Source organism: Ambystoma mexicanum, chromosome 1q (assembly GCF_040938575.1).
Source record: "Ambystoma mexicanum isolate Mex_15411 chromosome 1q, UKY_AmexF1_1, whole genome shotgun sequence".
In the NCBI taxonomy this organism is placed as follows: Eukaryota; Metazoa; Chordata; class Amphibia; order Caudata; family Ambystomatidae; genus Ambystoma; species Ambystoma mexicanum.
Window position 1 is genome coordinate 64,550,549 of NC_090922.1, and position 26,735 is coordinate 64,577,283.

Below are 26,735 nucleotides of genomic sequence, written 5' to 3' on the forward strand. Positions count from 1 at the left end.
AATGGGAAGGTACTTTGGATCGTCCATAACAGAGGAGGAATGAGAGTCCCTCTGGGTTAATATCCCATAACTAACACGGTCTATCCAACTAAGGGAACCATTGTTTAAAAGTCTCACTCAATAGCACTATACCACGGAGAGACTTAATATGATTTTTAAAAGGGACTCCATCGGTCTGTTGGCAGGACTGGCTCCATTTATGGCGTTGTTTCCAGCTTTGCAGCCATTCTGAGGCTTGGTTAACAGGATCATGCAGGAGGTTTTATGAGGCGATATACCAATAGGGGCAGGCAAATGCTTATAGGGCCTTTGGTAAAAAAAAATATTATTAACTTATGAGATTGCTGGACTATTTGAAGGATGACTGTCGAATGCATCTGTGCCCACAGAACATTAGGATTTTGGACATTGCCTAAGGCCCCAATATTGTATGAAATATATGAACGCGTTACTAAATTGTTTTATTATTAAAGGCACTGATGGTCATGGGGAAAGGCGGGGCTGACAGAAGGGGTTGGGAGGGGGGGGATTGTCTTGCAACCTTAAGAAATTCCAATAAAAATAATTTAAAATAAATAAATATATAAATACCATCAAAAAAAATAAAAATAAAAGAATTGGTGTTCTCGGGTCAAAGTACATGTCAAGGTACAGACAGAAGTATTCTGAAGACTATGTAGTCACTTTATATCTAAAGTGCAGAATTTCCAGGAGGTAGGACTCAGAATATTGCAAGTATCTCTTAATATGGTACAGATGGAATTTCTGGTCGAGGTAGGGTGGAGCCATGTCATGCAAGCATTTAAACAAAATGCAATACATCTTTAACATAATGTCCTATGGACAAGCAACCAGTTAAATTGCTGAAACTGCTTGATGGAGTTTGTTGTCCGAGTACCAAATGTTAACTGGACAGCTAGGTCTTGAGCGGACTGAAGATGCTGAGCTCGGTATGAAGGGATCCTAGCACAGGTAAGAGTTTGCATAATCATATGAGAGAGCCCACCACTTGGTGGAGGTTACTACGCAATAAAAAGAGCGCTCAGCTAGGTTTGCTTAACTTCAACAAGGATCCCTGGACCACAGCTCTCATGCTCAACCTCCTGAATCACCCTGAGATTTGTAAACCCTCTTAGCAAACTTGAGAAGACGACTGAGATAAGCACAGAAAACATTGGAGTCTTTATGGCTTATGAAACCAGTGCCAGGGGCCCAGCAAAAGCCCCTCTGTTTTAGAGGGGTTGCCTTTGAGACATTGCTCCCTCATTCTGCCACTGATCTGGTTAACCTGCGTGGAAAGAATGATATACGATATGATAGGTTATTTATAACGCGCTTAATAACCAGAGGTTTCAAAGCGCGGACCCGGGGATCGAACCTGTGGTGCTCCGTGTCGTCCTATTTCCAAGGCGAGCATGTTGCCCCTGAGCTATCCTCCCGAGGTTAAATGGGAAAAACAAATGACCAAGCCTATTGACATGCACCAAAATGTGCATAAGTGGTATTGAAGACCCAAACAATTAATTAGTATCAGTAGTTACTAAATAGATGTTACAAAACGGGAAATTGGAGAACCGTCGGCTGGCCAGTAGTCCACTGTGATGGCCCAGGTGCAGAAGGGGCTAAATGGACTCTCTGCACCCGGCACTTCAGAAAAAGCAAACCAAGACTATTGTGTCCCCTGCACAGATACTTCATTGGAGAGCCTATCCAAAAGGAGCTCAAGGTTTGCAATAATCGAAGGCCACAGATAAGTGATATACGAGACGAGAAAGGTGACCAGTGGCAGCCTGGCTAGGAGAGTCATGCCAGACAGAGCAGAGCTGTTTGTGTGCCTTGCCCAAGGTGGAAGCCAGGCTGATGAATATCCAATCCTTTTTTAGAGTCAAGGAAGTCGCACAGTGGGCCCATTACAATCTTGCCCAATGCCTCAGATATCTCCAAAGACTGGTTACGGATGAGGACTTGCTGCAATGGATGGTTCAAGAAAGGGTTTCTTTAGAAGAGGGCTGGGATTGCCTGTTTCAGGGACCATGGGAGCAGCCTAGCAAATTCATTCAATTAGCAAGGCAGAGGCCAAGGAAGTATGGGCCTGGGCAGCAATTGTAGGGATAACTTTACCTTGGACAGACTTCAAGAAGCAATGAGAATGTTCCATTGGGCCGTGCCTATTCAAGGCGGGGGGGGGGGGGGTGAATACTTTCAGGAGGGGTGAATGACAAGCAGCACGGGTGTTGCGGCAGGAGAATCTGTGACAATGCCCGATTGGACAAATTCTCTTTTCTGTAAGACCCAAATAAAGTCCAGGTAGAAACACTTATTGTTTTTTTAAAGAATTTTAACGGAAGGAAACCGTGTAAAGCACAGAATCTGGCAAAAGGGAGTTGTGGCTATCTCAGCGTTACAAAGAATGAGAAGTTATGTTAATGGGTTTAATTTTAACGCTCATGTTCATGTAGACATTTACTGCTTGAAGACATTCAGGAGGCCGCTATTCTGGGTGGACCTATGCGGATGTCATGCTGAGAAGGAGCCGAATATCCTCAGCATATTTATAAACAGATCACCTATATAACTGGATGAGGATCATCAATGGGCAAAGGCATATATTTAATAATGAAGGGGGCAAAGCAGTGCCCTGCAGGCACTTTGCACGTTGACACTTGCAACTATGAAGAGAAGAGGTAGGGTAGGCAAAACCCCTTTGTACTGTATATGACCGAGGCAAGCCATTTTAGTGCTGTACCACTTACTCGTGTATTTTGCAGTCTGTCTGGGTGCCAAATGCTGCAGAGGTAATTAAATTAGGTTTTATTAAAAATACAGTGTAGTTATTAGCCAAAACTATACCAGTCAAGATGTCAACAAACCTCACTATGCTAAGGAACCTGGGCTCCAATTTGGTAGCCTACTTAAGCACAGACTACTCTATAGTACAACCTTTTGAAATAGCCTTGACGGGATGTAATAACTAAAAGCAATTATGAAAAAGGTATGAATATAGATTTAAACAATGCTATCCTGTGGGTAGGAAAACTCAAAGTGCCTTTCCACCTACCTATTTATGTATGCAAGGCATAACCCCTTGGCTTATTCAAACTAGCGACCATCGGGCCTGTGCTCGTCCTGAAGACCTACAATTCTGCTACAACATATCCTATGTTCTGTCAATACACAAAATGGCAACCCGTCACCCCCCTGTAAGGGAAGCAGTCTACCTGCCCACCCAGTGCATATATATTGTAGATGATATTAAAAATATTCATTGTCGATTTAAAATTAGCCTAACGATATCAGGTGCATTTTTAATATGCCCAATTAAAAGTGGCGATTATGACATCCATGGCACCATGCAGACATGGAAGTCAATTGGTGAGACACGGTCTGGTCATGTTGTTCTAAATGGAATAACTCAGGAGGCTTAGGGGAAAAGGAGGTGAGGAAAAGGGCAGGTTTCCAGCACAGATCAAACAACATCTTCCCTGGTCTCCTGTGAACAGCTCGGTGGCGTTTTTGGAGATGTTGTCAAGTACCTAACATGCAAGACCCGTGACATAGATAATATGTCAGACTCTTAACACAGAGGGAAGGACTATACCATGCACATACTGTGTGGTTTACCGTTTATATTAAAGAGAGCATTTGCACCCAGCATGATCCTGATGTTTGCAATGGATATTGATAAACAAATGCATAATTGTGCGTATCCCTCTCCCTTGAGACAATGGATTTTTGCTAGGCGGGTAGTTGCTACACCTGCAATTGATGCTCCCTCTTGTTTTGCTGCTCATTGCTGCCTTTTATACCCACCTGTGTTCCCTCGTTGGCAGGAATGGAATGCGATTAGCTGAGAATGTACACGGTCAGTTTAGTTGCCACTTCTCTCCCCACGCCGCCTTCTGTCAGTCACTGACATGTGAACCACTGAGTAAAGTTTAAAGTTCTGGGATTGGAAGCTGGTTGAGGGGTGAGGTGACATTCAAAGTGATTGACTGCAATATAAAAAACTCAAATACATTTCAATAAATATCGTTGGACCAACCTGCTGCAAAGCCATACCAATGGCAGCTATGAGCTATGTAAAACATTTGACCTGGACATGGGGCCAGTGGAAAGACCTGTAACTGTTTCTGGGAGATTCGAAACACTAAATAATTCTCCATGTTAATAAGGAGTACTCTTCAAAGCAAAGCTACAAACTTATTTGCTATGAAATGCTTATAATGATCCTCAAAATTACATGCATCATATCCACTTTTAAATTTCCAATGTGTGGTATTCATAAAAGGTTTGTGAGGAGAGCGGCATAGAAGTCATTCACATCTCAAAGGACGCTCTCTAGACTTTTTTTATTTTTATTTTTTATTTTATTTTTTAGAAAAAAAGCCTTTGAGAAGGCACTGCTTTGTTACGATGGGCCAGTAAAACCATACTGACGTCTCTAGAACTACATTTTCCAATTAAGTGCGTGAAATGCCAGAAAATGTTGCAGGAAACGGAAACAACGTTTCTAGCACAGCTTTCAATTGACTAAGGCACAAACAACAAATAATGCTACAAGTACACAACCATTGTGTAGCCCAAATCCAATTCGACACCAACTCCAGTCACTTCACCTGGGGCCCTTGAACCTACATTATGGGATACATTGCTGTAATAAGTGTCCCCAGTGACTCAGGGGAGTTCACTCAGAAAAATCCAACCAAGGGGCATGAATGAACTTGTTTTCTAGCCCTCCTCCCGCCATAGGGATTGTAGGGGTGGAAAGTCCACACCCTAAAACTCTTGCCTGGCTGTGATCTGTGGAGTTGTAAAACAGATCCCAACCCTTGCTTAACCCCTGGAGTGATGGGAATGAGTGTACAACTACAGTTCTGACATTCTGAATCCATAGGTACTTGTAAAATGCAACCTGTTGGCTTTGCCAATGTTAGGGGAAGTGTTGAGACTCCCCCAGCCCCTCTCAGGCATTTACCTGAAACTTTGACTCGAGGTACTAGGCCTACTTACCAGATAGGGAAAGACTGCTGAAGTTGGGCAAGGTATACGGTTTGTGTTTCAATGCATTGTTCATTTCACTTTCCATGCCGCACTTTCATTCAACTGCTTTTACTGCATATCAGTGTAAAATATAGGTGATCTTGCTTTGAGACTCAACTATGTACATATATATAGGGCCTGATTCACAGATCGTTTTCCGATGGGACTGTGCCATTATAAAACGCTTTTGTTTATCAGGCCCTTAGTGTTTTAAATGACTAATATTTGTATATGTTTGTACTTCCGTTTGGACAGGAATATGTAATTGGTTCTCTGTGTGGCTAACTGAATGTATGCACCAGCCCATTTACTCCAGAAGTCTGCCTTACTGTTCAGCTCGTTTCCTAAATTGAGTTTAGCTACACACAAGTGTCAACTGTGTTCCAAGACCAGGTTGGCCACTCAGAAACCCCCATAGGTCTCGTTCTACAAATACATCCTAACCCACTATTCTTCGAGAGGCACAGCTCCACCCTACTGATGAGGTCCAACCAGACCGAAACACGTGTCTGGGGGGTTGCTGTTGGTACACTTGTTCAGGGGGAGAATTGCTGGACTGCCCCTGGGCAGGACAAAGACTGATATGTTTTGGATATTTCTCCTCTGTGAAAGATAGTGAGCTAAAGAATCTGGGTAAGGCTCTCGTAACCAGGACTAATGGCCGGCAGAGAGACTCCCAGGACCGCCCCCTTGTTTTTTGCTATTCCAGAAGACTACATCTTTTGGGAGGCAGTTCGTCCTCCATAACTTTTTGCTAGAAGAACAAGGGGGTGGGGTTGGCGATTGGTTCTTGAGGGGGGGGCTGGCCCCACACAAGTACACATGCTGCATGTAACAATAACCTTGTCTTATAAAGTTGCATAAAAGGAATCCTGCGGTCTTGACATAGAATAGCTCATCCTCTTCCCCCATCATGGGTGGGATTTAGATTAAAACGAATGTTATCCCACCCTCTCACCCTGTCTGTTTTGGTTCTCTCTCAGATGATGGCAGTGAACACAGAATGGAAAAATGTACTGCACAAGATTAGGTTTTAAGGCAGGTTGCTCCCTCTGTTGAGCAGATTAGACCGTAAGCCTCCTCCAACCGTGGCTCTGGGCGGCAATGTGACTGGCTTCGCTAAGCTTGCTATTGGCGGACAGCCAATCTGCGCGGTTGGTGTACAAAGGAGATAGTTTATTTTATGCTGGCACTCTTCAGCAGCAGTTCCATAAAATGACCAAACATTTTAAGCGCCAAGAGTTACACTTTAGGATTTAATTAATGCAGGGTCGGCTGGGGTTTATGGCCATTTCCAGTGGTGGAAATGGAAATAATTTAAAGGGGGATCCCACAAGGGCCGTGGTGGGGGTGGAGTTTGCAGGAGGCGGGGCTGGCAGTTGACTCCACTCAAAGAAAATGTTCAAAATAATATATTTTTTTAAATGGTGCAATTTCTTTCATGCGGTTTCTTTCCAAACTCCACACTGTACATCAATTCCACTTTAAATCACTTCCATGGCAGTGGTGCACCCAAAATCCTGTTGGTAATGCAATGATGTATAGTACATTGAGGGGTCCATAGGCATGCTCTACAGTAGAAGGTAACTCAGCAGGTTGAGAGACCGTTATATATTAAAAACTGGTGATTATTTTGGCCAAGGGATGGGTTGGGCTCGTCGCTTGCTTATATTCATGGCAGAGGTGGGGGTATTTCTGCCCCTGTAGTGAAAATCAAAAGTTGGCAACCACGAACCCACAGTTTAATTTCCTAATACCTGCTGTCAGCATTTGTATCTTTATAAATATAACCTGTGATAAAACACAAAGGGGCACACAAATTACAGAGTATATTTGGTAGTCCGACAAAAGCATTTTTCAGTGTGGAAATTACTTTTGTTTTTCTATGGAAGTGTAAAATGCACATTTGGAAACCAATAGTGTGCCCAGCATGTAGAAAGCCTGCTTTCAACAGTGATGCCCCCTCCAAATTACATTCATGGCACATTGATTTCAGGCCAGGAGAAAAAGAACAGGCTCAGCGAACAAACTGCAGATGCTGGAATGAGGGCCTGTGAAAGGAGCACAGAGCAGATTGGATAACTGAGCTCTCAGCTTCCCTCAGCTTTGCCGAGTGCTCGGTATAGCCTGGTGCGGACTGAGGCAGGCCGGGTCATAGATCCGCATGATATCCAATGACGGATCTCGCACCCGGCAATAGCCGGCCCATTGACCAGCGCTGGCTATTTCAAAACGACGTTGCATGTTATGTATATACCTCTGTAAAGCGTTCTGTCGCTTGCTTCTCCAAGCTAGGTCCGCACTCAATAAATACCATAATAATAATAATAATAATAAATAATAATTGTGGGCCCCTTGCCTGCAGCTGGTAAAAACTGCCCGTATAAGAAAACAATAGCAACGCAATGATGTGGTAAATACATAAGGGCAGTGAAAAACACCATTAACTTATTTTTATCGGGCGGGGGCTAGAAGCAGTTTGTGCCCAGTTTTGAATCCCTTTTAAGCTTTTGCGTCCAAACAGTGAAGCTAAAAAAAAACATTAAGAAAACCCGACTTCCTTGGTATGTCCACGAGGACAGCCTCCGTCTGCTTGGGGTCCTGATGCTGTGTCAAGTTCCTAGATAAACTAGTGCAGGACTCATGTGGCCTGAAGAGCACAATGGAAAAAAAGAAAAGACAGCCAGCAGGAGAATTGAAACCTAATCAGGGCTCTCGAGTTTCAAGCAGCCATGTAAGGCCATCCATCCTGTTTTCCCCTCTGGATCCTGGGACATGTAGTTTTTTCTTACCCATCGTAAATTTAGAACATCTGCTAATCTCATTCAAAGCAAAAACAGCACTGGGTGGCCTGCTCACGCACGGCCATGGGAAAGTTCAGAGCTCTGCCTACATGACCATTTAAGAAAACGCTTCACATTAACGCAATGCGCCGGCGCTATAACCACTGCGGTGGCATGTCCTCCAATTGCTACTGAGAATGCTGCGGCCGTCTGTTTGTATGATGCCCGGAGGTCACCGTTTCCATTCGCAGTAGGGCACATTTGCCTTCTTTTCCTCCCAGGGCGATACAATTAGAACACCACATTGAGCAAAAGCTACATCTGTTAAGTTACAGGAAGCCATGAGACTGTGGCAGCAAATGCCTGTATAGGGGACGATTGTATTACTGAATATAGGTTAGGTTTGTCGGAAGCTTTGCTTCTGTCGAACCAGCACACCGTGCACAAGTGAGCAAAAAATAAATAGAATGAGTTTCTAGCGACACCTAGAGGCAACGGATAAGACTGCGAACAAAGAAACAGATCCGGCGAGATATTTCGGTAGGGTAACTGCCAGTCCGAGCCTGATGACTCAACAAGAAGTGTGACGTGTGGCAACAGGTTAACGAGGTCACCTACTCCGATTCCTATATTATACAAATGGGGAGGATTTCGGTAGTTTAATCTCTCCTATTGTACTATGTAACTCTCCTTTGCACTTGGCGTATGTATTGCCTTTGCACACTGCATGATGTAATTCACCCTCACACTCCATGATGTAACACCATCCTTCCGCTTCCCTCCCTGTAACCCGAAGCACTTACTGTAACCGTATTCTTAAATTAAAGCGCCTAGATACCTCAAGCACCTGCATGAAGAAGAAGTGTGCAGCGTTTGGGTAACCAGCTATTGGGAAGGCCCTTTGACGTCTCCATGGAGGAAGAGAAAAGTACTGCGGCAGCCACATTCAAGCGGGCAGGTCTGAATCATCCAGACGCCACTGAGAAACTAGTTATGGTTTCTCCTGCCAAGGAACCCCAAGGCGGGCTGGACCATAACCACAAATAGCCAAATCTGTATCACACAGGAACAATGATTCCAGGGGGCTGCATTGGATTCTAGATAAGGGTACACCAAAAGGTGCATCCGTGGGATACTGCACAAATGTGACCCTAAAATCTAATAAGATAGTTATTTTATTTCTATCTCGCTCGTGCACAAGTGTTTCAAGAGACTTCGACCAACCAGTGGAGACCTCCCCAGCCACCTATTTATTACAGGGCAATCTATTAGGGGAAAGCGCAGACTCCAAGGGGTTCAAAGCCTCTTAGTGGTGGCACAAGTTATTCCAATTTCTCATGAATCATTGGATTTTAATTCATCAGAGAGAAAACAAATAACCAGAGAAAGAGTGCAGGACGTTTGCTTCCAATTAGTACCCTTTATACCCTTTTTTTCTATTTCTATTTTTTGAACAGAGAAAAAATCAATACTCCCCTCCTTATGCACTGCCGTCTCGAAGAGAGGAAGATGTAAACCATGGAAATCCTCCCAAAGATAGAGACGTAGGCTGGGAGGGTGATGAGGAAATCTATCAGAAAGAACATTACCATGGGTAAGTAATTTGTTCTTCTAATTGACAGTGTCCTGCCACCTATTTCTCATATTCGATAAACTCCCATAGTAGTGCATTGCATGAGGTGAGAAGAGAGAATTTACTTTTGATTTATGCTGTGGAGAACAGCTTTACCAAATTTAGCCTCCTGACCCATACAGAATCAAGGCAGTAATGTTTTGTAAAGGTGTGTAGTGAACACCAGCTTGCAGTGCTGCAAAGGTCCTGCGCCTGCAACCCTGCTTCAAGAGCAAAAGAAGCCACTCCTCTTGTGAAATGTGCTCTCAGACCTTCAAGGATCCCTTTGCCAACCAAAGAGTAACATTCCATAATGCACAAAATGATCCACCGAGACAGGGAATGATTGTCGCAACCTATGACCAGCATATCCCACAAATAGCTGATCTTCCTTGCTAATGTAAAAGCTCAACGCTCTCCAGGGTTCCAAACGGTGAAGCTGCTCTTCAGCCTTGGAAAGTTGAGGAGATGGGTAAAACAATGGCAAGACATTTTTTGTGCCTGGTGAAACTGACATGGCCTCAGGCCGAAATGAAGGGGGAACCCTCAAAATAACCTTCTCCTTACATAAACAGTTGTTTGCAACACAAAGCATGAAGCTCACGCACCCTCCTAGAGGAAGTGATCGCTGTCAGAAATACCATCTTTAGAGTCCACATCCTAAGAGGACAGAAATGAAGAGGGTAAAAAGTAGCCCCCATCAAGAATGTCAACATTAAATTAAGGTCCCAAATCACTATAAAGGGTACCGGTGAGCGGTGGCAAGTTGTTATTCAGTCCCTTCAGGAACTGGATAACAATTGGTATTTTGAAATATAGCCTTGTTGAGGCGACCGCTTAAAAATGTATGTCGCCGATAGATGACCTTTCGCAAGGGAAATCTGCAACACTTGATGGGCCAGATGTTAAAAGAAGGACAACACTGATGGTATGTCACAAGTAGAAGTGTCTATAGCTCTGCACAAGCTGCAAAATGTGTTCCAGTGGCAGCAGTATAGAGCCTTTGTTGCTGGCCTTCTGGCCGAAAGCAACACCTCTATTGCGTCCTGCGGGAGATCCCAAACTCTGCATCTTAACCTCGCATAAACCAGGGTTCTGAAGGCAACACCCACCCGCCCCCCCGAGTGAGCAGATCCGCTCTTTGAGGAACACGAATCGTAAGGCAGATGGACATGTCCAAAAGTTCCAGGCACCACGTCCTCGTTGCCCAATTCAGAGCAATCAGGATCATGAAATTCCGGAACTTCCTGAGGACAAAGGAATGACGGGAATTGCTGGAAACGCATACAGGAGTGGAAATTCCCAGTCCACTACGAACGTGTCCCCCAGATCTCTCTGAGGAAATTCTCTGGAGCAGAACAGGTCACATTTCCTGTTGATACTCGACACCAACATATCCACTTCAGGGGTTCCCCAAAGGGCGAAGATCGCTAAAAGGACTTCCTGAGCCAACTCCCACTTGTGAAAGTCTGCTCTGCCTGCTCAGAGCATACACCGCCGTGTTTTCTTCTTCGGCTAGGTGAACGGCAGACAGAGAGAGACTCCTCATTGAAGAGTCCAAAATCAGAGCTGCATCGCCTATCTGCACAGTGGTAGTGACCCCACAGTTCTATTGTTGTTGAGGTAATGCATGGCCGCTATGTTGTCTGTCATTATCAGGAAATTCTTCCCCCACACAGAGGGAAGAAAGGCCACCAGCGCCAGTCTGATTGTTCACGGTTCTAAAACATTTATGTGTAGTCTGGACTCCGATGGAGATTGATGACAGTGAATTGCCAGATCGTTTGCATGAGCCCCCCAACCTGTGAGGGAGGCATCTACTACTGTAATCGCCACCCACGGTTGCCAAAAAGATTCTTCCCTTCATCACATTCTGCTTGCAGGCTCACCACAGGAGATCGTGTGCAACCTTGCTCGGGACCTGAAGGTCTGTCATCTTGCCGGATAACTGTGACCATTGAGATCAGAGGGCCCACTGGAGGGATCTCACCCTTAGAAAGGCGCCTCTTGCACCAGGAAAATGCAGGATGCCATGAGATCGAGCAATCTCAGAAAGTAGAAGGCTGGAAGATGCTGGGCATTTTAAAATTTCATGATCATCTGCTGAATATGCAGAGCCCTCCCCTCAGGGGGGCAAAGCTCCCTCCTCCACCCCCTCACCCCCCCCCCCGGCCACCCAAGGAAGAATCCAGGACTGCCCCAATAACTTGAAGCTTTTGGGAAGGTGGCACATGAGGGCCTTCTTGAAACTGAGGAAGAATCCCAGTCTGTGGATAGAGTGGGAGGTACTTTCGAGATGCTCCAGAGCCTGTTCGGGAGAAGCAGCCCTTATCAGCCAATCATCCAGGTAGGGATAGATGTGAATCCCTCTCCTCTTTAGATTTGTTGTCACCACCACTAAAGTGGTGAAGATGCTCAGGGCAGAGTGGAGACCGAAAGGCAGAACTCGAAACTGACAGTGAGAACTTCTTTCTGTGCTTGGGATGTATGGGCACATGGAAGAAAGCATCCTGAAGATCGAGTGATACTATCCAATCCTGGAGCTGGAAGGCCTGGAGACTCTGTGAAAGAGTTACCATCTTGAACTTGTCATTCCTGAGGAACTTGTTCATCCAAGATGGGTCGCAACCCTCTGTCCTTTTAGGGAATTAGAAAGTAAGAGAGTACCATCACAGATTTCTCTCCGCTACAGGTACAAATTCTATTGCACCTTTCACCAACAGGGCGATTATCTCCTCCAAGAGGAGCAGATCTGGTCATACAAGAATTGGCTGCTTGGCAGACAATTCAGAGGCCTTTTTAGGAATGAGAGACAGTAACCATGGGCTACCGTTTGCAGTGCCCAAGCATTGAAAGTGAATGTCCAGGGCAAAAGCTTTTCCTTTGAGAGCCTGGTTTGCAAGCTGGTCATCGCTCCCGCCTCTTCTCTGACCATTACCATAATCTACAGGTCACCTGGCTCTACAACCCTGTTCCTCTTTGAATGGGCCGATTTCCCCTCCTGTTGCCTCACAACCACTTCTAAACTCCTTCTCATGGGCGATTTGAACATCCATCTGGACTCCTCAATTATGGCTTCCACTCTCTTCGTAACCTTTGCACCTCAATCTCCCTCCATTCTCCCTTCTGGTCCGACCCACTGGGTTGGAAACACTCCCCGCTAATCACCCCTCTCTCCTGGTCAGACCACTCTCTCCTCTCCTCACACCTGGGTCCACCCAGCCCTCTGACCGCACCTCATCCGGCCCTGCCAACCTCATTCACGAACATCCATCCGATGAAACGAGTGTCAGCTGCTGCCTTCGCATCCACCTTCATCCTTCCTCTCCCTCACTGCAGTCTCTACTTCTGACTCTACTCTCAGCACCCTCCATCTTGCCATTACTAAAACTCTGGACATTCTTGCCCCAGTCATGAGGTTCTGTCTGACACCTACCTCTAAGCCCAACACCCAGTATGAGTCTCAACTTGCAGCCCTGAAACACAAGTGTAGAGCTGTGGAATGGAAGTGGAAGACCTCAGGCTCATGCTCTGACAAATTGGCCCCCTGCCTGCTCCAAAGGCAATCCAGACTCTCCATCTGTGCCTAGAAAGGGCTTACACCCAGGCTCACGTGTCTGGTGCATCCAACACGGCCTTCTCCAAACAGGTTTCCCCCTGCTCCTCTACAACCATTAAGGACAACATTGGCGCTATTGCCCCTGCACTTGCTGATGTTTGCAACCACTCTTTTGCTACTGGATGTTTCCCATCCTCCCTCAAGCACTCCCTTGTGCGCCCCTCCTGAAAAAACCTTCAGCAGACCCCACTTGTACAGCCAACTACTGCCCCATATCTATCACCCCCTTCCTCCAGAAACTCCTGAAGAAGCTGGCCTTCCCTCAACTTACCCAGCACACTGAATTTGTTGTTTGTCTCCACGCCCATCAATCTGGATTCTGAGCTTCCAGAGGCATGGAAACTGCTCTTCTGAACACCTGCGAGGAACTGCTCGCATCTCTTGATTCCAACTCTCCAGTTGTCCTCATTCTACTTGCTCTCTCCTCTGCTTTTCATATGGTCAACCACTCCAACCTCAAAACGGCTCCATGATACCCTGGGTATCTAGGAGCAGGCACTGGACTGGCTGACCTCCTTCCTCAGTGAACACCTGACCCAGGTCATACTGGGCTTTCTCCTCCCCCATCTCTTTCTCCACCTGTGGTGTCCCCCAGGGCTCCAAACTCTATCTCTGGCTCTGTAACACTTACCTTGCTCCACTGGCACACCTCATTTTCACCTTCTCCCCCAACTTCCAGTGTTACACAAAATTCCCTATGACCCTCTCCTTACTTCTTCCATCATTCTTAAATGCCCATCTACCATCCAGTCCTGGTCCACGTCAAATGATCTCGGCTTCAATGCCAGCAAGACGGAGACCCTTCCTATTGGCACTCCTGCTCCATTTTTGTTCCCCTCACTCTAGCCATCCTCAATGTGCTCTCCCACTCTCCCCCTCATCCGGAGCCAGAAACCTTGGAGTCATCTTCGACGCCTCCATTTCCTTCCTCCCTCACATTCAGGACCTTGCCAAGGCGGCCCACTTTTACCTCCTCAAGGGAATTCACCCTTTCCTCACTTTACCCCAGAAGTTCAATGTCTCTAGAGCTCCGTTTTTCTCTAGACTACTGCAATAGCCTTTTCCTTAATGTACCCTCTTCTCTATGACCCGTCCAGCTAATCCAGAAGGATCTACGTGATTTTTCTGTGACGGAAAAGTTTGCATGAGAAATGTACGCACCACAAAAGGTTCATACATTTCCCATGCAAACATAATTTTAAAAACCCTACAAAACCCACACCCCCGCCCAAACTCCCAACACACCCTACCTCCCTTTTGAAATGCTCTGTGTCCCAGCAGCACCAGTTCCCTTTCACTTCTGTGATCGGGAACTGGCGCCACAGGGTCCTTTTCTTTTTTCTTTTCCTCTGGTGTGCTGCGGGGTTGTCCCTGCAACACCCTGCTCACTACAGAGTGAGCGGGGTATTGCGGGGGTCACCCCCGCAGCCCCTGTCTTTTTTGTCAGGTGTGGTGGTGTACTGTATAGTATGTTGAGCCTAGTGTTGCGGGGGACACCCCAGCAGTGTTTTTTCTTTTTTTTTTTTTAAATGCATGCCACCAAAGGTTCAAACTTTTGGTGTATGCACCTATGGTGGCATGCGTTTATGACCTTTTTGTATAGGTCAAAGCTTTTTTTTTTCGGTAATTTCTACCGATTCCAATCCAGAATAGGGCAGCAAGACTTATCCTTGGACTCAAGCGCAGGGATAGCATCTCTCCAGACCTAAAACTCTCCACTGGCTCCCAGTTGTTGCAAGGATCAAATTAAAATCTCTCTGCATCATCCATAAGGGTGTCTGGGGCTGGAAACAACTCTGTCAATCACTTCGCTAACCAGAGAGCTGGTGGCCGATCTCTTTCCTCAGCAGGCTTCCACCCATGGGACAGCTTCCCCCTTCCTCTTCGTCTTGAGCTGCATCTCCTCAAATTCTGGAAGCTCCTCAAGTCTTTCCTTTTCACCTCTTCCTTCCCTTCCTCTCTCTGAAAATCCCAGTTGCTGAGATTGGTGACCAGGGCCCTTATATGTTCTTCTGTGCCCTGGCCTCCCACACCAAATCGCCTTCAGCCTGCGCCCATTCCCAGCACTTGCCTTGGCACCCACTGGCCTATAGCAGCCAACCACTCCTTAGCACTTCCTCTACTTGACACTTACAGCTGCTCACTCGTGAGCACTCCCTCCGGGCACACCTAGCACTTACCCCCACTCCCTCTTCCCCTCTCTCTGCACTTGCAAGTTCTGAATGCTCACAAGGCCTAGTAGCCCTCCAGGATCTACGTGATCCGACAGTGGTCGATTTTCCTGCGACGGAAAAGTTTGCATGTGAAATGTACGAACCACAAAAGGTTTGTACATTTCCCATGCGAACACACATTCAAAACCCCTACACAACCAAACCCACACCCACAACACCAACATAAACCCTACTTACTTTTTCTACACGCCGAGTTCCTGCGGTGCCAGTTCCCTTTCACTTCCGTGATCGGGAACTGGTGCCGCAGGGTCCTTTTCTTTTTTAAATTGATTTATTTATTTTTACGGAAGGCTGCCGGGGTTTCCCCTGCAACCCCCGCTCACTATACTGCAAAGTATAGTGAGTGGGGAGGGGGTGGGGGGGGGGGGAAGGCAGCCCTGCAGCCCCTGTTTATTTAAAAAAATTTCCTCAGGTGTGCTGCGGGTGTGTCCCCCACAACACCCCGCTCACTATACCACACAGTATAGTGAGCGGGGTGTTGGGGGGGAGGAGGGGAGCGAGGAGAGAGAGACCTCCCCACAGACCCCTTTTTAAAAAAAAATGTTTAATGTCAGGTGTGCAGCGGGGGGTGTCCCCTCCAACCCCTGCTTACTATAATGTATAGTATGGTGAGCGGGGGGACACCCCTGCAGCCTTTTTTTTTTTAAAACTTATCTTCATTTCATGCTACCACCAAACGTTCGAACTTTTGGTGTTCGAACCTTTGGTGGTAGCATTTTTGGGACTTTTTGTGCGTTCAGACAATTTTTTTTCGGTCCGTTCGTACAATTCAAGCCTGCCTCTATCCTTCGTTGTTTTAATTGATTTTCCTTCCCATGTTCCCTCCCCGTTGCCCTGTGGGCGCTTTGAAACACAATTTACTTGCTGTATAAGCACCTTACAAATGCACAATAAATAAATAAAACCTGACCTGCGCAGCCACGCAAACCCTCTGGTTACAGCACTTGCTGCCATAGTGGGACTAACGCAGTCTGAAATGTCTAGACTGGATTGCAGAGACTGGCACATAGCATCCTTGCTATCCTGCACAATACTGAGGAATCTTTCCCTTTCTTCTCCCACAAGAAAGTGTTCTGTTACCATTGCCACAACCTCCCATAGAGTGTACGAATACTTGGCTAGGGCACACGTACCATTAAAGGCCTTAGGTGCCATGATACTTGCCGAAAATGCTTTTTGCCCAGGGTGTTAAATCTCTTGTTGTTCCTAACTGGAGGGATTGTGGGATAGGAAGCCACCTTTGAGGTTGGCGTGGCCATCTGAATAACCAGACTTTCTGGAGTTGGATGCCTAGACAGAAAATCTGGGGCTATAACCGAAGGTCTGCACTTTTTAGTCCAATCCTTATTCACTTCCGGTGTAGTGTATGGCTTTTTCTTCAGTGCCATATGAAAAGGCAATACCGGATCCTTTCGAGGACCCTTACCGGGAAAGTCTGTGAGATCATCCGTCTCAGAGTATTTAGGCTGGAGTAGACCTGTAAAAGGATATATCACTTTGCCCATGACCGATCTATATGGAGGCATCAGCATACCCAGCCACATCTGACATGGCAAACACAACTTCTTGCAAAGTATCTAGACCATTGGTATCCTTCAACGTGTCCACCGGGTCTTAACACTGACTCAGAGATTAACTGTTCTGCAGCACCTAGAGTACCATACCCCAAGCCAAACGGAGAACTTCTCTCCTCCTCCACTTCTTCCTCTTCATAAAATCAAACTCAACGACCTGAAAGAGTCCTTTTTAGATGAGGGCTTAAAGGTCTTCGACGAATCAGTCGAAGACGTGGATGGCTTAGACATCGAAGAGCTTGACGCCGATTCCTTCGACGGAGCCGAGGGGGAAGGCAGTGGCTTTGCCTAGTCTCATGGAGCCGAATCCCTCAAAACCTCTTGAGGAAACTTCAAGGACTTACTGCACAGGCTTTTAGGCGCACGAGTAGTAGATTATGACGGCGCTCTGTCGGCCTCACAAGGAGCGATGGGGTCGGAAGCCTTTTTCAGTTCACTAAAAGGGGTGGATGGCACTGCCTTCATGAACACCTATAACAGTTGGATGTGAAAATACAGATTTACTAGGAAAATGTACCCATTTCTATCGGGGCGAGCAGTCTGAGGAAGTCTATCGGGATCAATGAAGTCGCTTCCTAGAGCTCTTGAGAGAATGAGTGTCAAGATGTCCTTCTTGATCTAGAGTACTTAGTATGTTTACTGTGCTTTTTAGCCCTTTGAGGCGAAAAATCCTAAGCTTTTCTCATCAGCCAACCTCATTTTAGACGTGTGATGGAATGGGATTCGGACAAAGGCCTTCCTCGGGCGAGTTTCCCCCTTCTCTCCTTCACAGCCTTAACAGTTGTCAACCTTATGGCCCACCCCAAGACACCAGAAGCATATTCGGTGTGGCTCTGTGATGGACAGCTTTGACCCACAGTCCGAGTAGCTCTTGAATCCGGTCTTCAGAGTAGACACATCGAAGATTTTGAAGAAACGCAGTAGAATGATCGCAGAGGCAATCAAACCATTTTCAAAGGCAACATCGAAAATCGATGGATGGGGGTGATGCTGAGCAGAAAAGACTATGGCCGCTTGAGCATAGTGCTCTGTTCCCCATAAAATCCGGAAGGTAATAAATCCTCTTTTGCCCGTATATTCGCCACCTGTGCCTGCTGCAGCTGGCAGAAACTGCTGGGCAAGAGTGGGCTGAACCTTGCAGCGATCAGGGACTGGTTTGCGTAGCTGGCATCCTGCGAACTCCCAGCGCGTAGCGTATATCCTCTGATGCCGAGCGTGGTGGCTGCCTGCAGCGTGTGACCGCAGGGCTGCCTCCTGGCCTGGCAAGGGCCTACTGGTGCAGAGGTGGAGCAAGGCTTGGCAGGCTCATTGCTGGTCCGGGAGGCTGGTGGAGCATGCAGTCAGCCCAGAGCATCCCACTGCCTTCAAATATCGATAGCGGCCTGGAGGTGACGATCGTGGCCTTTCTCTGTGCCCTGTGTGGTTGAGCCTCCAGACGGGTGTCAGAGGCTCACAATCCGCAGATCTTTTGCCTGGGAGAGAGGGTTGCATGATGGATGTCCCTGGGGCCAATATTTCTGTCACCTGCATTTGGTGGAGCTGATCCGTCATTGAATGGGGGAAAAGGGTGTGTTAATACAGGGCTCTGTCTACTGGAATTGTCTGTGTGCTATATCTGGCTGGTGCAGTGCTCAGGCCCATGGTGGTCTGCACATAGATCCTTTGGCTCACCTGCACATACTTATCTCTGCATCTCTGCATTCCCTGCAAGGAGATCGCAATTACAGCTGTCTGGCATTTTGCAGCTGGTGTTGGGGCCGAGTGGGGCCACTTCAACTTTTCTCCTGGGACACTTTAATGACATTGTGGTGTGCCCTGCTGGAAGATCTCGATAACTGGTGTCCACTTTACAGTTGGCTGCGCGAGGTATTGATTTGTTACTGGCATTGCTCCTACCGGTGCTGTGTTCCGCCTCCTTGCTCCACTGCCTGCTTTTGTGATGACGAAGTGAGATGGGAAAAAGCGTGGTCCAATGGACTCCTACGCCAGTACCCCTAGTAGGGAGACGGCTGCAGCCCCCGCCGCTGAAACTGCTCCTGTGTGGGGCCTGGCAGTCCCTGCTGGTATGGAACCCCCGATGACAGCAATGCAGTCTGACTTTGCCTCGGTTAATACCAAACTTGATGACATTGTTGCTAACATCAGTTCCCTACGGTTCCAGACTGAATACAGAGAGTGGGCATATTACTGAGACCGAAACAAGGGTTGGAAACCTGGAAGACCGGGTTAAATCCAATGATCAGCTGCTGAAGGGGGTTAAATAAATAAAATGGCGCCTACTGCTGTCTGTGCAAGGTGGGAGGATTTAGAATCGCAGTCTCGCCACAATAATGTCTGTGTCGGAGTATTAGAGAGTGCGTCAAGTTGGCCTATGGACCACTTTGTGGCAGATCTAGTTAAATCTTTATTTGGGGGATCTTCAATTCTTAGAGCAGTTCTTGGTAAACGTGCCCACCAGGCACTGGTCATTGCTCAAAAAAATAAGCACGCCACCCCACACGATTATTGCACGGCAGAGAACCTGGTTCGCTCCAGTACAGTGCATATTTACCCTGACTTTTCTGCTGGGGTGCAGACATCCAAGAAATTGTATGATTCAGTAAAGCGGTTGCTGCCCGAGCGGCAAATCCAATATGCCATCCTTTTCCCTCCAAGCTGCGCATACAACATGGAGACGGAGCGGATTTCTTTGAGAACCCCGGAGAAGCCATGCAATACATTGAGGCATCAATTCCTCCTCCTCTGCGGCAGGTCTCAAATATTACATGCCTGTTTATTGTCTTGCCGCTAGATACTTCTTCTACCGGGGGCTGTCTTTTTGGCTGATTCCTTACACACGTTGGCGTTTGCAATATTCAGGCAACTGGATCAACCAAAGCATTTTTCAAGATGGGCATGACCCAGGCGTGTTTCAGCACATCAGGATCCACACTTTACTTAAAGGAGGAGGAGGAGGAGACAATGTGGTTAAGTAGTGGCCCAAAAGACTCCACACAGTCCTTGATAGTCTGGGCAGGATGGGTCATTTGGACAGTTGGGGGCTTTAAGGGAGGCGAGAATATTCTGAATGTCGGAGTCTAAAACAGACTGAAAGTTGAACATTTGAGAGTTTGCGGTAAGAGTTGAACCTGCCCCCCTGCTTGGCTAATACAGAGGCACAATAAGTATAAGGCAGGCTTTAATCTGATAATGTACCCTCACAATGTTGTCCTTGAAAAAAAGATAAATCGGATCAGAGATCGAGGGAGAATGATGGGCCCGAAAGGACGTGGAGGAGGCTACATTTTTTTAAATTAAGGATTTTAAAAAGCTCTTTCGAGAAATGCAGCACTTTCAATTGAAGGAGCGTAGAAACGGTTTTTTAGCATCGGTAATAGGGGATCTAAAAATAGATCTGGCTGTTTTGAGGTTTTTGTTGAGACTCTTGGATGCCAAGAAAATAAATGAAGGGACCCAAAACGCAATTTTTAAGAAGCAAGGTTTAAGTTTAACATTTCTTGCCAAAATGTCTAGGTTTGATTGTTTTGGTCTTTAAAGAAGCATACAGGTCAACAAGTTGGTATCTGAGAGTTGAAAATAGTCACCAGGTCCTCGTTAGTAAAATATTAATCAGGATTGCTGAGAATACCATTAACTGCAGGACTGAGAGCGGAACCAGCAATGTTATGACCATTTCAGAATGAGAGAACTAAAGGTTCAGCGTTAGCGTTGGGCTCCTCCTGAGTGTAAGGAAGCCAAAAAAGAATGGCAGCATGGTCAGACTAGTCATCAGTAATGACGGAGGGGCCGACCGAGTTGTTGTTCCACAAAATCACCCACTTGAGATTATGCCCAGATTGTGTGTAGGGGGCGTTGGTGCAAAAAGTGGAAGCCTGTGTCTGAAAGTGCATTAAAAAGTCCCATGGCCTGAGAGTTATTTTTCTCGTGAAAATAAAGTTTCAAGTCACCCAGAATGAGCAACGAGAAAACGAATTCTGGCAAAAACGTAAGAAAAGGATATCTGCTGGGGATGGGGTAGGAGCAGGTGTAGCGGGGAAAATGACAATGATTTGCATTGATCGGGTGTTAAGAGGCACTTAACAGCCCAGAATCTCCAAACACGGAGCCAGAGTAAGGTTTAGATCTTTTTCAAAGATCAGAGCCACACCAACAGCAGGGCTGACTTTCCTAGAATTGGTGAGGATATATATTTCCCATGAGGGTGTTCATAATAGCTGGACCTGAGTGATCTTGAAGATCTGCTCAGGGATGAGCAAAAGTTGGATACCAATGTGTATTCTAAAATCTTTCATTTCTAGGGCGTCACAGGGAATAGATCACACAATGATGAGAGACTATTAATTCCGCAATGATTTGGCCCAAGGAGGCTTAATGGCACAGTCCTTGATAATGGGTACCTCATCCATGCAGCCTGCTGTAGGCTCTTGGACCGATTGTGTTAAATAACAGGTCAGGGTAAAGCTTCCGTGAGCCAACGGGGTCAGCTAATCTGGATTTAAAATGAAGACAGCTAAATTGTTGGGAAAGGGGGAAGATTGGACTGATCAGATGAAGTTTAAGAGATAGCGCTGCACCCATGTGGTGGACCTGAGGGTAGTTCACGAAAAGATGCTAAATCTGAAAGGCATAGCTCTAACATTTAAGGAAAGACAGCAAGTTGAAAAAAAACTAACCTACAAAGCAAATGAGTTACCAGTCAAAACAGCGGGCCAAAGAGGAGGTGTGCGAAGCAATAACAGGTGATCCTCCAGGTGACAAAGGGCAGCAACAGGAGATGACGGGCTTCGCATCAGCGTTTCGTGCCGATGCAGTCAGTTATGCCTGCAGGGCGCGGGAAAGCGACAACAATCCACCGCGAGACTGAACGGAAATAAAGTCCTGACTGCAACTGCGAGTCCAAAGAGAGGAATAACTGTCAGAAGCTGCAAAGACTATAGGTGCTCTACCACCCCTTAGTAGACGTGAACAATAAGAGATACCGTGTGGAAGTTAGAACCTAGTGAAGCAACTACAGTGCACTTTCCTCATAATCATCGGAGGGATCATTGTATAATAGTTAAGATACAAATATCTAGCCGATATTCTCAACGTAAGTTCAACAATCTTGACCTAGGTGATTATAAATCAATTGACAATTACTAAACAGTCACACCTTATGACAGCGCAACATTAATGGACAAACACCCTGCACAGAATAAGCGGCCACACAAAAGCCACAGACATCACGACCAATAATAACACGAACATACCACACTATGTGCAGAAAGGTGATGTACTATGCTCAGAACAAACACAAAAAAGGAAATCAGTTAAAAGACAAGTTTTAAAAAAAAGATAAGTCTACATAAGTTGGAAATGCCGTTCTAAACGTACCAGCATTCACTGCAAAAAGAATAATTCTCGCATAACAGCAAAGGGCATCATACTGCAGCACTACTTTCCAATACTTAATTAGGTAGGGTTTTGCCAAGAACATCACGGAGGCCTGTAGCCTGGCACACAAGCCACCAGGTGCGGCCATACACAGTGGCCACTTTGCCTGGGGATGGTCAGCCATGCTCCAGGCAACCCAAACCATGTTATGTGTCCATACTTTGAAGGGCCATGCAGAACCTGTGCTGCAAAAATTGGGCAAATGGGTATATTAAATCTTTTGGGATGCCCTCCGACACTATGGAGGGTGAGAATTCCCCTACTTGAATGTTGGAATATGGGAAAAAGAGAACAAAAATGTTTGCAGGCCCACAAACCTGGTCTGTGGGACCCATGAAAACAGTAGTTGGTATTTGCCATGTTATGGCCATATTTAATCCCTCAGTGGAACTTCCTAGAGTGGGGGCTGATTGTGCATGTCCAAACAAGGATCTGAATCACAAACCTATTTCATACCCACAAACCAATTCCACAGGGTAGGTGGTAGCACACAGACACGCCATGGCTACTGGGAGGGCCCATGGCCTGGATAAGGTGGCAGGGCAAGCGTCTTGGCCACTTCCTTTGGTTTCACAGTGTTTGGAACATGTTGAAAGCCATGCCCATACAAAATGGGCTCTTGGCATTTTGCAGTCCAAGACCAGTGTTGGCTTGGGCCATGCAACAGCCAGACATTTCTTCCTGCATGGCAGGAGGTTATTCCCAGTGGGCATATTGGGGTACAAGGAGTGGCTATGAGGTGTCTGGAATAAGGATACACTTGAATAGGTCGGGATGTGCATCCAAGCACTCTCCTTCTACCCTAATACCCTCTGTGTCACGTGTGATTGAAAAATAAAAATACAATCTCTCGTATTTAATTTTGAGAAAATCTTGGTTCTTTTAGAAGGTTGTAAGGATCAACATACACAGGAATACGAGAGATATAGCATCCATTGGTCATATAAAAACAATACACCAATAGACAAGTTTGATAGTACAATGGTTTGTGTATAGAAAAAGGTTAGTGACCTTTCCTGTCAGTATTTGTGGTGACAGTAGTATACACAAAACAAAAAAAAAACATTTCTGACAAAGAACAACACAATAGATAACACAAATAATTTTTCTTTTAGATTTAGAGGACAGAGATGATACACTCGTTTGAACAATGCGTCTACACCGGGGTGTTTCAGCCGTCTATGTGGGCTTGTTTTGCCTCATCTGGGCAGAATAGGTTCCAAACCAGGAGCCCCTTTTTTTGAGCTTACAAGGTGTCTGGGACATGGTCAACAGCAACACCATGGGCAGAGTGTTAGCTGAGTATGGTTTGGAGGATCGACAACATACAGGACTTGCAATTTCAAGAATCAAAAGCCATTCAATTACAAGTGAAAGGCAGTCAGTATAAACTATGAGGTAAAGGGGATTTTGCCAAAAAAGGTTCTCCCGTGGGAGTATTTTAAGGCAACAGTGTCAGGGTGACTCAATTCTCCCTCAGTGAGGAAAATATCCCCCGCAGGATCACAAAACCCTTACAGTCTCATGGACAGAGGGCCCAGACACGTGATTACCACATGTCTTATTCACAGGGTTACAACACTATGCCAGTTATTTGTGATCTACACAAGGAGGATGGTGCTTTGTAACCCGGGACCTGCAAGAAGTGGACAGTGTCATAAGACACTAAGGGATATGCTCCCCATCTCAGCATGCCATGGATTCCTCACACGTCTCACTCTGTATTTGCAAGGTTATTATGCCCTTCTCACACAATGTTAGCATTGTTCTCCCATTTAAGAAAGGAAATCGGAACCACTTTTCTCCAGCACGCCTAGTAGCTTTGGTCAGTTTCCAGTGGCCTCCCTCTTCAGGGAGCTTCCATTACGCATCTCCAAGCAGCCTCCATTCTCACAGATAGCCCTCACAAGACCATAGTTACACCAACAACCTCTTTGGCCCACGGAAGTCTCAGTGTGCAAGGTTTCATCATTAGCCTTCTCCAGCTTCTCAGAGCAGCTCTGGGTCACTCAGTCTCCACCCTCAAGCACCCTGACCTCAGACCTACTACTACATCCACACTACTGCATCTGAGCAGTAGGCTTTAAGTAGGCCTCTTTACAGGCTGCAGGTGGCGTTGTGGGTGCTTATTGGCCCGCTGATCTGGGTCCTTATTGGACCAGTGCCGTGGGAGCTTATTGGCCCACTTTCCAGTCTCTTAATGTCTCTCAAATCAGAGCATAGCCCCAAAGATCAAGGGGGCAAAAGGGGCGTTTATGGCCAAGTTGAATTGGAAAAAAATACTTTGAAAATATGAGAATAAATTACAGTTGGGTGGTTATATGCTCTGAGCACAAAAACAAAACCCAACAAACCTGCCAATTAGGTTTCCTAAAGGAACAAAAACTCGGCCACAACCCATGCACTGCTCAGGATGTCACATATTTTATGTCAAATGACATTTGCATACTCACAGTGCCTCTGGGACACTAACAGAGATATAAAGAAAACCCGTAGTGCCCCAGACTGTTTATGCTTCACTTAATTTGAGAACCACCATAAAGCCAAGTCCAAATACACAGCAAAGATTATTTTCAAGAGACTCGTTCTCATTTCAATAGCGCAACATGTCCTTAAGCAACCATAAATTGTGAGTTTGTGGGGTTTTGTTCTGTAACCACAACATCCATTTAAACTAAAAAAAAATACTGATATTTACATGACTAAGTTATCATGAAGAACACATTTGTTTTCTCTTTATACGAAAAAAAGAACATTGCATAGGCTTTGTCACTTTACATATTTGTCAGTGGTGTGAAAGGGCTCCAAGAATCCACCGACACCAAGAATGTCATCTCAGGTTAATTTCACTGCTTGAATTACCAGCTCTGCCCTCTAGATTAGGGAAGTGCAGAAGAGTCACTTGCGAACCAGGGGAGTTTACGCTCTATGAGAAGAGTTACACAAAAGTAGCCTTTCCTTCTCCATCAAGAGATCCTCTCCAGATTTGCACCCGGGGAGGGCCTCAGCCAATCAGGTGGCTAGACACGCAGGTATGAACTGCCAGTGTAAGTCCATGTTATCCCAACCACGCAGAGCCCTTCTGAGTGGACACCATTTTGTGTGGGGAGGCAACAGGGAACACCTCCCTGTTGCTATCACCCCCTTGTCGCAGGTACTTCCAAGGCCAGCAACGGCCCTGAACAGTCACTGTGGCCCTAGCGAAGGGGGACTGTTACTGTCCATGTACGCCCAGACCTAGTGCTCATTGTCACATTCTTAACTTTCAACTTTTTTGCCCTATCCCGCAAAGGGATGAGAAGGCAGATCAAGGAAGGTTTCACAGAGATTTGCCATACCTTGGTGCGAGTCCAGGCAGTAATAACTGTAAAACGTATGGGGCAATAACCATACTGTGACTGATGCAATAAATACTTTAATAAAGGCTTTGAAACAGACTTCTGTAGAGTTTTGTTAGCATGGGTTTGGGATAAACTCACGAGGAAAAGGGGCCTCGTCACAACTATCCAGATATTCCTACAGCAGACCAATTGAGGTAAACTGTGTTAGGGAGGTGTGACCCATATAATGCTGGTGTGCCTACGAGAATATGAATGTTGGTTTCCCTCTGGTCCTCTAGTCTATTGGCTAAACTCTAGGGTATAATGCTTAGTATGCCATTTGGATCCTGGCCACAAGTAGGAGGTGGTTGGGATGAATGGATTTAAGCCACAGTAGAGTTTTATTAGTAATGATAAAGAATACTCGTAACAAGGATGTCAAGGTGTGTTAATACAGCAGGGAGGGTAATTCATTTGGGGAATACTGGTCTCCCCCTGGATCACTAGGGCATAACACAGAGTTGAGTTATAGCACCCAGCCACTTCTGGACTTACTTTATTTATTTACTGTGCAAATAAGCATACAACCTTTTGCACAACAAGAAAAAATAGCATAAATAATTCTCATTTTTTCCATACAAATTAAAAAGGAAAAGAACTACAACAGTATCTTCCTATAAATAATTTCAATTACAACTTTCAATAAAAACTTAAATTTTCTAAGTCATGGTTTCCGTTAGGACTTAGGATAACATTTTTACTACCATAAAATCTGAAACTAAATCTCAGATCCACAAAGTCTTGGGTTCCCTTCCCCAAGAAGATAAAACAGTTCCAAAAAAAGAGGCCGTCAGGGTCCCTTCTCAAGACAACCACAGAGTTAGTCAATTCTCAGGTTTCCCTTCCCCAAGACTTCAGCTTGTTCAGCTTGCTAATTTGTACTTCAGTCTATTGCTATTCAAAACCAGTTCCAGCTTAACTTTAAATTGTTTCTAGTACTTGACAGTTCATACAGATTACTTTCTCCTGCTTTACTTAAGCAATCTCTTTCATGCACTGTTATTGGCTGTCTGTATCTGTGGGTTTCTTCGACTTTCACAGATAGGGTATACCTGGTGTA

The 26,735-nt window shown here is 45.9% G+C and overlaps 1 protein-coding gene across 1 annotated transcript in view; it reads right to left on the bottom strand.

Moving 5' to 3' along the window:
• The window catches only part of CYB5B (cytochrome b5 type B), a 318,557-nt gene that overhangs the window by 163,410 nt on the left and 128,412 nt on the right, over positions 1-26,735 (bottom strand). The window lies entirely within an intron of this gene.